General features: G+C 37.8%; 1 protein-coding gene and 1 pseudogene across 19 annotated transcripts in view; one reads left to right on the plus strand and one right to left on the minus strand.

Annotated features, from left to right (window-relative positions):
• Positions 1-13,666, minus strand: part of ICA1 (islet cell autoantigen 1) — a 142,220-nt gene that overhangs the window by 40,896 nt on the left and 87,658 nt on the right. The gene's annotated exons all lie outside the window — the stretch shown is intronic.
• On the plus strand, positions 2,125-2,208 carry LOC123387072 (annotated as a pseudogene).

A 13,666-nucleotide genomic window follows, 5' to 3' on the forward strand; every position in this document is an offset into this window, starting at 1 on the left:
TATGAAAGTAAAAGGGGACTTTTGAGCCACTTAGACTCGTTAAGTGGTTAAAATTGCCAGTGAGAGAAGACCCATAGTGGGCTTCTCTCTCTCATACAAGAAAACACCTTCAAAAATTTCAGGCAAGTGAGAGGATCCTACAACATCCGTTCTTTACCACCAAAGGACTTAAACAACAGCTCTGCAAAGGATGATATTACAGTAGATTTGCCATCCTATTTTTGTCAGTCGAAAATTAAAATTCCTCTCTTCTCAGAGCATTCACTAAGTGATCGCAGTGGACAGAAGTCTGGAAACATGCACGGTGGCAAGGGAATAACCTTCACCCTATTGTTGTTTCCCTATATTTCTTTGAAGCTGACTTCCCATATATTCTTCAAACAGCTTCACTAATGCTAGCATCTTACATAACACGGTACATTTGTTAAAAATAAGAAAGCAACACTGACACACTCCTATTATCTAAACAACAGACTTCTATTCATATTTGACAAGCTTTTCCACTGATGTCTTTTCTGTTCCAAGATCCAACTGAGGATACCACATAAGAGAAATGTAACACAGCCTAAAAAGCTGGTCAACTTTCAACTTTTTATTACTGAGTATGTATACAAGCAATTCTCCCCCCATCCCATGCAATAGTTCAAAATGGAGTGAGGTCAGTAAAAGATTCAAAAATGTCAATTCTATACATTATTTGATAATAAAATGAAAGATTTTAAGGGGCGCCTGGGTGGCCCAGTCAGTTAAGCCTCGGACTCTTGATTCCATTTCAGGTCATGGTCTCAGGATTGTGGGATCGAGCCCCTCATTGGGCTCATCATCGGCTTGCTCCAAGAAGCCGTTCAGTGCAGTCTGCTTGTTCCTCTCCCTTCTTCCTCCCTTCCCCCATCATGCTTGTGCATGCTCTCTCTAAAATAAATACATCTTTTAAAAATAGCTCTTAAAAATAATATAGCTATATTAAAAAGGGTAAAGTCACAAGCATCACCACACTGTATTTCAACCAGGGAAAGCCAGCCAAATACCATTTTATCTCAGACAATTCATGCAGTTGTAGTTACCAGGTAGGTAACTGCAAGGAATAATGTTGACTCATTAGTGATAGTTCTTTACCAGGAGGCAAGGATGATGTCTACCTCGATCACCAATGCATGATTGGCACCTGGTGACCTGGTACAGAGCAGGTGCTGAATATATATTTGGTGACTGAATGAAGAAATTTTCCAGGGCATTTCAAAAGGTAAAATGCCCAAGTACCATTTTAAGTATAACCTTTAAAGTTGTTTTAGAAAAGATTTTTTATTTTTGTAATAAAAATAAACATGAAGATTATTTGATATAAAATAGTTTTTATATGATATAAAACTGATAATACTACTAATATTCAGTTTACAAGATTATGGGGCATTATATAATAATAGTGACAAATGATATAGTTGTTACCATTTGTAACAATTTAACAATTGAAGCAATTTAACAATAGATACAATTCACAATTAATATAATTGATACAACTGAATAATTAATACAATTCACTCACCACATGCCAGTCATTTTTTTTTAGCCTTTGTTATTACCATCTCTGACTGCTGAGGGTAAGAGGATTCATCTGTGGAAGTAACTAATGAGCAAGGCTGCCATTCTAGATTAGCCTGCCTAACTCCAAAGCCATACTATTCTGCCTCTCAAGCAACTTACACTGGTCACTGGAAAATCAAGAAGCTCAAAATTATGTTCTACTCAGAAACCCAATTCTATAGAATTGGAAAACAATGAGCCAATGCATTTAACACCATTTTGATAGGATTAATATCCTATATTAATAAGGTCTTATATCTGTAGCTATATAAAACATTTCCTTAGAATTCCTCTGAATTTCTGGTCTACATGGCCAGGAAAATCAGAGCATAGAAGCCATCTAGGTGCTCCCAAACTGACTACACACCATAAGCTTAAATAAATCCCAGAGCTCAACCATTTCCCACTGTAAAGTGGAGAAACTAGAGGCAAAGATGCTTGGGAGCACAGACTATAAAATGAATTTAGAATTAGTTAAAAGTAGTGATTTTCTATCTTCCTTTGAGAGGACTAAGGAGACACAAAAAAGAAGACCCAAGGTCCAGCTTTGTGCAATGGCAGTATCATAGCCAATGAGGTTTATCTGAGGCTTGGTTATTGCTAATTGAAGACCTAAGTTCTAGAGGGAAGACATGGGAAAGTGTGAAGAAAAAGATGTCTCAAAGCATTTGAGATCCTCACTGCAAGCCCCCACTGGTTCACCAGTTGCTCAAACCAGGAAGACTTCCTCGGCTGGGATCCTGAGAGGCATCTGTCTCCACCCTTTTCTTCTGAAGGGGAAGATGAATATGGGTATGAACTTTCACATATGCATTCATTCAGCACATATTTGGTGAGCACTTATTATGGTGTCAGCATTACTACTAGGCACTGGGGCCTCTATAAAGGAGTAAGTCTTGGGTCAGTAAATAAATTAACTAATAATGAATGAGTGAATGAATGAATGAAGCAATGGGTCAGTAAATACTTATGCATGTGGGCGCCTGGGTGGCTCAGTGGGTTAAGCCGCTGCCTTCGGCTCAGGTCATGATCTCAGGGTCCTGGGATCGAGTCCCGCATCGGGCTCTCTGCTCAGCAGGGAGCCTGCTTCCTCCTCTCTCTGCCTGCCTCTCTGCCTACTTGTGATCTCTCTCTGTCAAATAAATAAATAAAATCTTTAAAAAAAAAAATACTTATGCATGAATGCACTTAGGAATAAAGACCCTCTAGTCTTCTAGAGAAGACAGACAGATTAGCAACTATATTATAATACAATGGGAAAAATACAATAAAACCAAGACTGCAGAACAGAGGTAGTACAGTGAAGGGACTGATTAAAGCTGGGGGTGGTGTAGGGCACGAGGGTAGGTTGATGTCATTAAAGCCCCTAATACTGGCCTCCCAGTATCCCCACCCTTTGCCCTTTACCTTGTAGGCTCCTCCCACTGTGCTGACTCGGGGCTTGGCATGTGACATGCTTTGGCCAGTGAGATTTTAACAAATGTGATGAAACTGGAAGCATGGAAGAAAAGCTAGCATGTTTCCACTTTCTTGCTTCTATGAGATGGTCATGAGAACATGCCCAGGCCATCCTGAGAATATGCCTGGGCTGGCCAGCTGGAGGGCTATGAGAGTCTTGTGCATGCAAGAGACACAAGGAGGGGAGCCCAGTTGTCCCAACAGATTAGCCGTTGGCCAGCTGACCCGCAGACATGTGAGGAAGGCCACCCATAATGAGCAGAAGCCCTTCCTACCCCGTAGCTGACCATATACTCAGGAGTGAGCCTAGCAGAAATCAGAATTGCTCTGTTAACCCACAGACTAGTGAGTGATAAGAAATGCTTATTGTCTTAAGATATTGAATGTTAAGATGGGATCAGGAGGGAGACAAACCATAAGAGACTCAATCTCACGAAACAAACTGAGGGTTGCTGGGTGGGGGGGGTAGGGATAGGATGACTAGGTTATGGACATTGGGGAGAGTATGTGCTATGGTGAGTGCTGTGAAGTGTGTAAGCCTGATGATTCACAGACCTGAACCCCTGCGGCAAATAATACATTATGTGTTAATTAAAAAAAGATACTGAATGTTAGAGTTGCTTATTTCACAGCATTCTGTGGCCACAGATAACTGATATAACTGATAAACAGGTGAACAATAAAGGCTTCTGAGATGGGGGGGAATATCTGAGCAGGAATAGGAGTAAAAACAATAAATACAAGATATCCACAACACTGGCCTGCTAATGAGGCTTGAGATCTTCTAATTAAATGTAAATTAATTTGGGGGGCTGTAGATTTTGTTTTTTCCTTTACGTAGATATTCTTTCATCCTATAAGAAAACTTACTTCAGTTGCCTATAACATAAAGCTCGTGAATTAATATACTTTGAAATGTGCCTTATTTTGTTTAAATTTTGTAAAGTAATTTTAGAAACCTAGAAGAAGACTTCAACACTTGACCCAATAAGTTCTGAAAGGCCATATGTTTTGTGTGTCAACAATGATTATTAAAATACTTAATGCACTGCTGAGTTTCCAAATGTTGAGTCCTTTCCCTGCCAAACAAGGAGGATGTTACACTGTTGGGCATTTCGAATATAGTAAAGTTCATTTAATATTTTGTGCTCCATGTCTACTCTCTAAAACACATTTCCAGTCTGCAGCCTGAGGACAAAGCACTGAGAACACAGTCAATCATAGGCCACCATCAAGAGTCTAATTTCATTTGCCTCCAGATGCATTTAAGTAAAAATGTTTTGATTATTATTCTTTCAACCCCAGATAAATTATATTCAATTACATAAAAATCTTGAGGAACTCCTGTGGGTCTCAAGGTTCTTTAAAAATATCTTCAAATAAATGTACCCTTTGTCTATTTCTTAGTTTTATTTGTTGCCCCACCTTTCTCCTTTTATTCTCTAAGCTCTAGGAAATGATCACGCATATTAAACTCCCTTTCGTGTGAGTCCTGCCTTCCCCAGGCTGCAGAAATTCAATTTACCAGAGAAGGGAGCAATGTCTTCAGTGCCAAAACTACAGGGCATTTCTCTGTACTTATTTCTCCTAACCTGAAATTCTACCTCTTAGCCCCAACTTGAACTACGTATGGTGAACTCAAAGCTATTTATCCTCTTATTTCAATCTGACTGCCCCATCCATTGGGAAAGGTCTTCATACTACTCCATAACCAAATAATCTGAGAGTGGTTTTTAAATTTTTTTGTGTCTGCTTTCTTTCATTAAAAAAAAAAAAATAAAGCAAAACTACAGTCCTATTCTTTTACATTTTCTTCCAGGAAATGGCTCTGCCTCCCACCATCCATCCATCCAATCATCTGAGGAAATGATTCACAAAGTACATTCTACATGCTGGTAGTAGTGAGTAAAACAGAGGTGGTCTCTGCCCTCATGGAGCTGACAGTCCAATGGGGGTTTTCACATCAGTGAGGGCATAATATCAAACTGAATGAAGGAAAGCCATACTGCCCCACAAGAATGATTTACTAAGGTATCTGACCAAGAGAACATTCTCCAAGAAAGCAGTGCTCAAATTCTATTCAGGACTGAACATGATTAACTATGCAAGAATACGCCAGCAGAGGAAGGAGTATATGCAAAGGCTCTGGGGTGAGGGCAATAATGTAGATCCCTGAAAGCAGTGTAGCAGAAGGATGGTAGGAAATGAGGCAAGAGAGGTGGGCTGGGGCACATCTTAGAGCAAAGTCCTTGGAGGCATATGGTTAGGATTTTATTTTTATCCTAAAAGTGGCAGAAAGACAATGGAGGCCTTTAAGCATGGGAGAGACAGAATTTTATTTTCAGTTTAAAAAGTCCACTCATTATAGTATGAAGATGGATTGGAGAAAGGAGATGAGTGTAGGATGTAGGATGGAGTCAAGGGGAGAGATGACGGTGACTTGAGAGTTGGGTAGTGATACTGATATACAGAAAAAAAAAAGTGCTCTGATTCCAGAGATAATTAGGGGATAAGACAGGCAGGACTTAGTGAGGGGTTAGATGTTGAGGGTATGGAGGATGACTCCTTTGGATCTAACCACTCCAAATCCACGATCATCATCTAACTTGCTTTTTCACCAGATGTTTTTCTACTCATATCAACTTCTCACAGATACCTCACACCACATCAAAATTCTTGGTTTCTTTCCCAACCAGCTCTCAATACTCCTCCCTCATTAAAATGGATTTTTCTCTGGATCCTACATCCAGAGAAAAATTTTAAGATCAGAGAATATACCAATTATTTCTTTTGGCTTTTGGTTATAAGATGCCACAAGAGAAAGTCTAGCCCATCTGAAGTCACTTGGAGAACAAAAGGTCAGATATTTGGTTTCGTTTAAAGATCTTTTTTTCTGGCCAATGAACCAAGACCTCTTGAGAGTAAGAGAACCAAACACCTTCTTGAATCACTTTACTGTATCACTTGATTGCATCATACACTTAGCCATTGGTGAGAGGAGCAATTTTGACACTGTATTATGCATGGAAGTATGTCTAAGAGACTGTGTGCACCATGCATGTGTGTAGGCAGCCAACCGTTGACTTAGAAGCAATCTGTTTTTTGGTCTTCCCTCAACAAAATCCTCCCACCATTTTTGAAAAAATATTCCTTCCCTTTATTCTAATCACGTGGTTTAAATGGGAGCGGGTATATTCTTTTATAGGGCATTTCTCCACTCCCACTGACTGGCCCAGAGAAGGCCATCTTAACCCAAGTTGAGTCGATCATAACACATCATGGTTGCCTGATTCAGGGAAAGGCATCTGATTCCAGCTGGATGAATCAGAGCCCTTTTTAAAGGATTTTTGAACTTGGAACAAGAGTTTCATATCAATGGAATAATACAATTTAGTCTAGTCTTTTTGTGGCTGGATTCTTTCACTCAGCATAATCCCTTTGAGATCAGTGTTGTTGCATATGTTAGCATTGTGTTCTTTCTTATTTCTGACTAGTATTTAATTGCATGGATACAGTGTAATTTGTATATTCATTTGGGTTTGGCTATTTTGAATAAAGCTGCTGTAAACATTTGAGCACACGTCTTTGTATGGACATGTTTTTCATTTCTCTTGGGCAAATATCTAGGAGTAGGAATGTTAGGTCTTTTAGTAACTGTGTATTTAATTTTATAAAAAATTGCCAAACTGTTTTCCAAAGTAACTATCATTTTTACATTCCCGCCAATAATGAATCCAAGTTCCATTTGTTCCACATCCTCATTAACACTTGGTATTTTCAGTCTTTTAAGTTCTAGCCGTTCTAATGAATGTGTAGTCATAGTCATTATGATTTTAATTTGCATTTCTCTAATGACTAAAGATGTTGAAATTCTTTTTATGTCTTATTTGCCACTTGCATATCTTTAGTAATGTGCTTATTCAAATCTTTCCACTTCTTTAAAAATTAGGTTTGCCTTTTTATTACTGAGTTATGAGTTCCTCATGTTCTAAATATAAATCCATTATCAGGCATAAACTTGAAAATATCTTTTTTAAATCTTTAACTTGCTTTTCACTTTTTGTTTCTTTTTTGTCTTCAAGTTTTTTAAAAATTTGTTTTTATTGACATGTAATAGATACACAATATCCTATTAGTTTGAGGTACACATCAGAGTGATTCAATATTTTTGTACATTACAAACTGATTCCTACAATAACCCTTTCATTAGCTTAATAGTGCCTTTTAAAGAGAAAAGTTTTAAATTTTGATTATATCTAATTGGTTTTATATTTTCCAGTTTTTGTGTCTTATCAAACCATTCCCTAACCTAAAATCATAAAGATATTTTTCCTGTGCTTTTTCTCCTGGAAATTTAATATTTTTAGCTATTACATTTAGTTCTATGATCCAGTTCAAGTTAATCTCTGTAGATGATGTGAGGCAGGTTCATTTTGTTTTCCCCAGAAGTGGATAACCAGTTGTTTCAGGACCATTTGTTGAAAAATTATCCAATTGTCCATTACATTGTCTCTACATTTTTGGCAAAAATCAACAAGCCTTTATTAAAGTGTGGATCCATTTTTGGGCTTCTTCTTAATCAACACCACACTGTCTTGATTACTGTAGTTTTATAATGAGTCTTTAAGTCAAGTAGTATAAACCCAATGACATTTTCTTTTTTCTTCTTGTTTTGATTGTTCAGAGTTCTTCATATTTCTATACATATCTTTGGGACAGCTTATTCATTTCTTCTAAGAAGCCTTCATGCTATTGATAGGATTACACTGAAGCTACAGATTTACTTGGAATTGACATATTAACAGTATCTTTAGACTGAGGAAATGGTTTATCTTTATGTTTACTGAGTCTTTTAAAATCTCCTAGCATTTTGTTTGGTTGATGTTAGGCCTTGACATTTTATTAAATTTATTGTAAAATATTTCATATTTTTGATGCTATAAAAACATAAATTTAGAGTTAAATTTAAAAGTATAGTTAATTTTTGGGCACCTGTGTGGCTCAGTGGGTTAAAGCCTCTGCCTTTGCTCGGGTCATGATCCCAGGGTCCTGGGATGGAGCCCCACATAGGGCTCTCTGCTCTGCATGGAGCCTGCTTCCTCTTCTCTCTCTGCCTGCTTGTGATCTCTGTCTGTCAAATAAATAAATAAAATCTTAAAAAATATATATATAAAATTAATTTTTATAACCTAATCTTGCATTTTATGATCTTTTAAAATTCAATTATTAGTTTTAAAAGCTTTTTTTTTTTGGAGGTTCCTTGGGATATTGTCTCTAGATAAATAGATATATGGATTGATTGATGGAATTATGGATCTGTGTAATGTATCACGTTATCTAAGGTTATAGGCAGTTTTCCTTCTTCCTTTCCACTTTATATGTCTTTATTTACTTTTCTTGCCTTATTGTACAGTTTTGATAATGCTGAAAAGAAGCTGGTGTGAGCAAGCATACTTGCCTTGCTCCTGATCTTGGGTTGGGGGTGGGAGGAGGGTTTAGTCTTTCATAATTAAGTATGATATTAGCTGTACATTTTTCATACATGTCCAATGACAAATTGAAGATGTTCTCTTCTAATTTTAGTTTGTTGACAATTTTTACAAGAAAGAGATATTGGATTTTATCAAATGCTTTTTCTAGTCCCACTGTAATAATCATATAGTGTGGTTTTGATCTTTTCACATAGCAAATTACATTTAATTATTTTAAATTGATCTCCATTCCTTGGATTACCATATTTCATCAAGATTATATTACTTTCTGGTAAAAGTCCTTATTCTGAAGTCCATTTTGTCTAAATTAATATAGCCATTTCAAAATTCCTTTGATTAAGATTTACAGGTGATATATTAATCTTTTTACTTAAAAAAAAAAACTTTTTTACTCTTAACGTATCTGTAAAGATACGTGAGTCCTTTGGGTGAGTCCTTTGGGTGCCTAGGTGGCTCAGTGGGTTAAAGCTTCTGCCTTTGGTTCAGATCATGATCTCAGGGTCCTGGGATTGAGTCCTGCATCGGGCTCTCTGCTCAGCAGGGAGCCTGTTTCCTTCTCTCTCTGCCTACTTGTGATCTTCTGTCAAATAAATAAATAAAATATTTTTTTAAAAAAGAGTCCTGAGACTAGACCTAGCTTAATTTTTTTTTCTAAATCTAATATCTTAACTCATTTTTATCCATTTTATCTAATAAAGCATGATATGAAACTTAAATTATTATAAATAAGACAAAATGGTGTTAATCTGGTATTCAAGTGAATCCATTCAGCTTCAGAACAATTCCAATTTTTTCTAAGTCCTTAAATCCATTTATAGTGTAATCAGATCTAAATCTGATGAAGAATCAGAGTGAAATTTACTGTAGTGAATTTTTGAGTTTTTAGTATTCTCTTTTACAAATAGGATATCCTTTCTTATTGTGTAATTTCAGCCATCTCTGATTTCCCAAAGCTTACTAGCAGTATTTCTAAACTTGGATGCATAAGTTCTTTCTGTGATATAATCCATCTAAGTGTATTTAAATACATTTAATATGTATTAGCCACTTTTACAGACTGAGCTTCAACTTTTCCTTAAGAGTGACTTTCTATCCTTTCCTGTTTTAACACCACTTCCCTTAATGGCAATGAAAATACAATAGAAATTTAGTAGTTCTGCTTTCTTTGCCTTCATCATTAACATTAAACTATCCAAAAATATATTTTCTAGTTCTGTCCACAGTAAAGGTCAAAAGTGATGGCTAAATTAGAAGTAATGAGGATCCTTAGCACCCAGACTATGGTCTCTAACTACCATGTCTCTCTCTCTCTCTCTCTCTTTCTCTTTTTTAAGATTTTGTTTATTTGACAGAGAGAGAGGAGAGAGAGAGTGAGCACACAAGCAGCGGGAGCGGCAGGCAGAGGGAGAGAAGAAGCAGGTTTCCTGAAAAACGGGGAGCTCGATGAGGTGCTCAATCCCAGGACCCTGGGATCATGACCTGAGCCAAAGGAAGACACTTCACCAATTAAGCCACCCAGGTGCCCCTAACACCTCTCTCTTTTTTAAAAGGGATCCTTGTCAAAATGACTGATTCTAGGGCTAGTGCAAGATATATAAGATGATCCTAAATATTTAGTTGTATAAGAAAGCAAGTTAGACCACTACCAGGATTATGCCAAAAGGACCCAAGAGTCAACCTGAAGAGGCTCTCACTAGCCAAAGTTAAGACAATTTGAACATCAATAAGGAGTTATAGACAACAGTGAAGACCCATCAAACATATTCAAGTCTATGAATTCATAATGATACTTAAAAAGAAGGAAATGAACAAACTAAATGAAAACCAAAAGACCTCAGTGGGCACCTGTTGAAAATGCCAAGTGGATCAACTCAGAATTTTGACAAAGTACCAAACATTTATACTGACTTCCCTGTCCATATGTGCTGTAGTAGGTTGACCTGATAGTTGATGAGGGAAAAGTTACTCATTATTGAGCCATTCAAATTTATTAACAGAGAAGGAATATGTAATTTATTAAGCCATCTGTTCCTAATAGTAGGCCTATTTCCACACTCATAGCAGTGCTGTTGTTACTAGAATGTTTCATAAGCCTCAAAGCATTCCAGATTTTAGCTCCACTTGGTGCCATTCTTGCTTCTTGAATTCCTTCTCTTCTCTCAAGAAATGTTATTGAGCACCTATAGTTCTAGGTACTGCAGAGAAACAGGAATAAAGCAACATCTCTGTTTTCATGATGGTTACATTCTAGCGGGTGAAGAGGAACAATAAACAGCTAAAGTAAATCTATGTTTTTTTAGATGACAAAAATAAAGCAGCATAGGAAAGACAGATTTGTAGGGTTTGGGAGGAATGGTGGAGGATTCTGTTTAACATGGAATAGTCTTGTAAAAGCTTTCTGAGAAGGTGATCTTGGAACAGGGACCTAGGGGAAGCAAATCGTGCAGACAGCAGGGAGAAGCCCTCTGAGCAGAAAGAATGAAGAGTGGAAAAGCTCTGAGGCTGGAGCATGCTTGGCTTACTCAAGGAACTATAATCATTGTCTTCAGTTATATGCTTTTCACATCTGGTTCATGCCCTATTAAAATGTAAGTTTATTAACAAATAGATAAAACGATGTTCTTAATCAACTGGTGGGTGATTTAGAAAGTTCTGTTTTTAAAAAATCAACGTATGATAGTATGAATAGTTTTAATAATTATGTTTCTATACTTTCTGGAGAAAACTCATTTTATGTGCATTTTTTCCTTGATGCTTTCATAATGAATCTAGTCCACTGGAATTGAATGATATTTAGATGTACATATAAAGTTCACACATTCCTACTACCCCACTACACACACAAACATATACATACATGGAGGCACACACATAGTAGTTTGGGATTTTCCCTCAAGACAGCAAGAAAAAAATACAACAACCAGAAAAACTTCCCCTCTATAGTGCAGGAAACAAACACTTTCACACTTAACAGCATCATTCTAACACTACACTTCAGAGAATTACCTCTAAATACCAGGAGAAAGATAGTGAATAGGGAGAGAGAGAGAGAAATTGATTTTCGAATAAGTCCAGAAAAAGAGGCATGTTCCACTGATATGAGGAAATAGAGGGACAAGGTAGTTCAACATGGCGTTGGGGAAAGCACTTCTACAGCCTGGAAGACAAAAGAAGGGAGGGATCAACTCCTGGTCTTGCCAGACTCAGCACCGCAGCTAATGAACCAGGTGGGGCAGGAGGAAGAGGCTAGAAAAACTGTGTGGGGTGTGGTGGCAAACTGGGGAAGGGAATGGAATGGGTTGTTCAAACTTTTCGACCTATTTCAAGGAGGGTGGGGGAGTAGGTAGATTTGAGAGAAAGGCAAGTTGCCGTCAAAGAAACAAAGAAGAAAAAAGAGGAAAGAGAAAGAAGAATTTATACAGGTTTAATGCTGTGGCTATGATGGCTACTTGTCAGGATTTTGCCAAAAACAAGGAAAATATGTGTCATTTTACTTCATTTCCTCCTAAACATGCATTTTGAACTTTAACAATTCAGCAATAAAAAATGCGCAACGTTGATTCTGAGGGTTTTCCAGCTATGTCACTGCTGAATTTATAGACTGAATTGAATCTTTCAGCTAGCATTCCCTTTAGCTGAATGAAAACTGTTTAAGACAAGAGTTTTGGATCCATCTGTATAATCAGGACAAGGCACACATACAGCTGACATAATCTCAATTCATTTACACAAGCATGGTAGGCAACCTTCATTCAGATGCTCATTTTCAGATACTAATGGAAATCACTCCAAATTTCTTCCCTACTCTGTACTTTAGAAGTTCAGGTTTATAACATGTTCTGATCATGAGTGGAAAAGTCAAGTAGGAGAGGGGAACATACCAAAGAAAGTATCAGGGTAATGTTTTAGGAATATATAAAATATTGCAGCAGATGAATACCTTAGGATAATGAGTTCAATGATGATTCAGAGGAAGTGGGGGTCCATCCCACAGTCCACTCTCTTTTGAGTTTCCAGGTAAGAGAGTTTTAACTCTCCTTTATTACACTTAATTGTGTGTTCCACACTGGGGTGAGGAGAGGGAAAAAGTACACCCTCTTAGAGGGCAGTGTTTTTTAAACAACTGTTTCATACCACAGTTCTTCAAGGTAGGTAAATTACCCACCTTCGAAGAGAAGAGAAAACAGAGGTACAACACAATTTGCCTAAAACCAACCAGCAGGTAAGTAGAAAGGCCAGCACTTGGCCTGAGTTGGATGTTCTCTTCTCTTGGGTGACATACAAACTCTGCACCCATACCCTGCAGCCTGCCCTTGACCCATCCCAATCACCTCCCAGGCCCCATATGTTCTAGGCCTACTGAGTTTTCCTTCTCCAGCCAGACCATGCCAAACCTCCTTCCACACTTCTGCAAAATTCCTTTGCCTGGAAAGCCCTCCCCTCACGGTCCACATGCTAACTCTTACTCAACCTTTACAACTTCTGCTCAAATGTTTTCCCTCAGAGAAACTTTTCCTGTAAGGCTCCTCAGCTAAGTTAGCAGTTTCCCCTCTCTGCAGTCAGTCTCTTTGCAAACACCCTTATGTCAGAGAACTGTGGTATATGCTACCTGCTCCCAAGTACGCCCAGTTACCTTCTGAACTATTCAGCTTCCGAAGGGTGAAAGCTACTCACTATTTAATTTCATGTGACTATGGCTATATGCCTCCAGATAGCCAGTATGCAAAACACTAAATGTAGAGAGGATACCAGGAGTGAACAAATCAGACCCTACTTTCCTACTATCTAATAGTGCTCTTCAAGAAAGCACAGCATGCTGTTTGATAAATTCCTGTTAGACTTACACAGACACTATCCTTCATCCTCACCAGGACCGCACCATTTCCTGAGTAGGTGAACTACATACATGCACGTACTGTCAATTGATTTTTGCAATACTCCTAAACCCTAATTCTGTTTCTATTTCACAGCGAAGGAAACTGGGTTTCAGAGCCATTAGGTAACTTACCCAAGCCAACCTGACCAGCAGGGGAGGGCAGGATGTGAAAGTCCATGTTCATTTCACTCAATTACTTTGCTCTCCCAATTATAACAAATCTCAAACCTGTCCAGCAGCTGTACATTACCCAAAATGG

Source organism: Mustela putorius, unplaced genomic scaffold (assembly GCF_011764305.1).
Source record: "Mustela putorius furo isolate JIRA1106 unplaced genomic scaffold, ASM1176430v1.1 tig00003845_pilon_pilon_pilon, whole genome shotgun sequence".
NCBI classification, from domain to species: domain Eukaryota; kingdom Metazoa; phylum Chordata; class Mammalia; order Carnivora; family Mustelidae; genus Mustela; species Mustela putorius.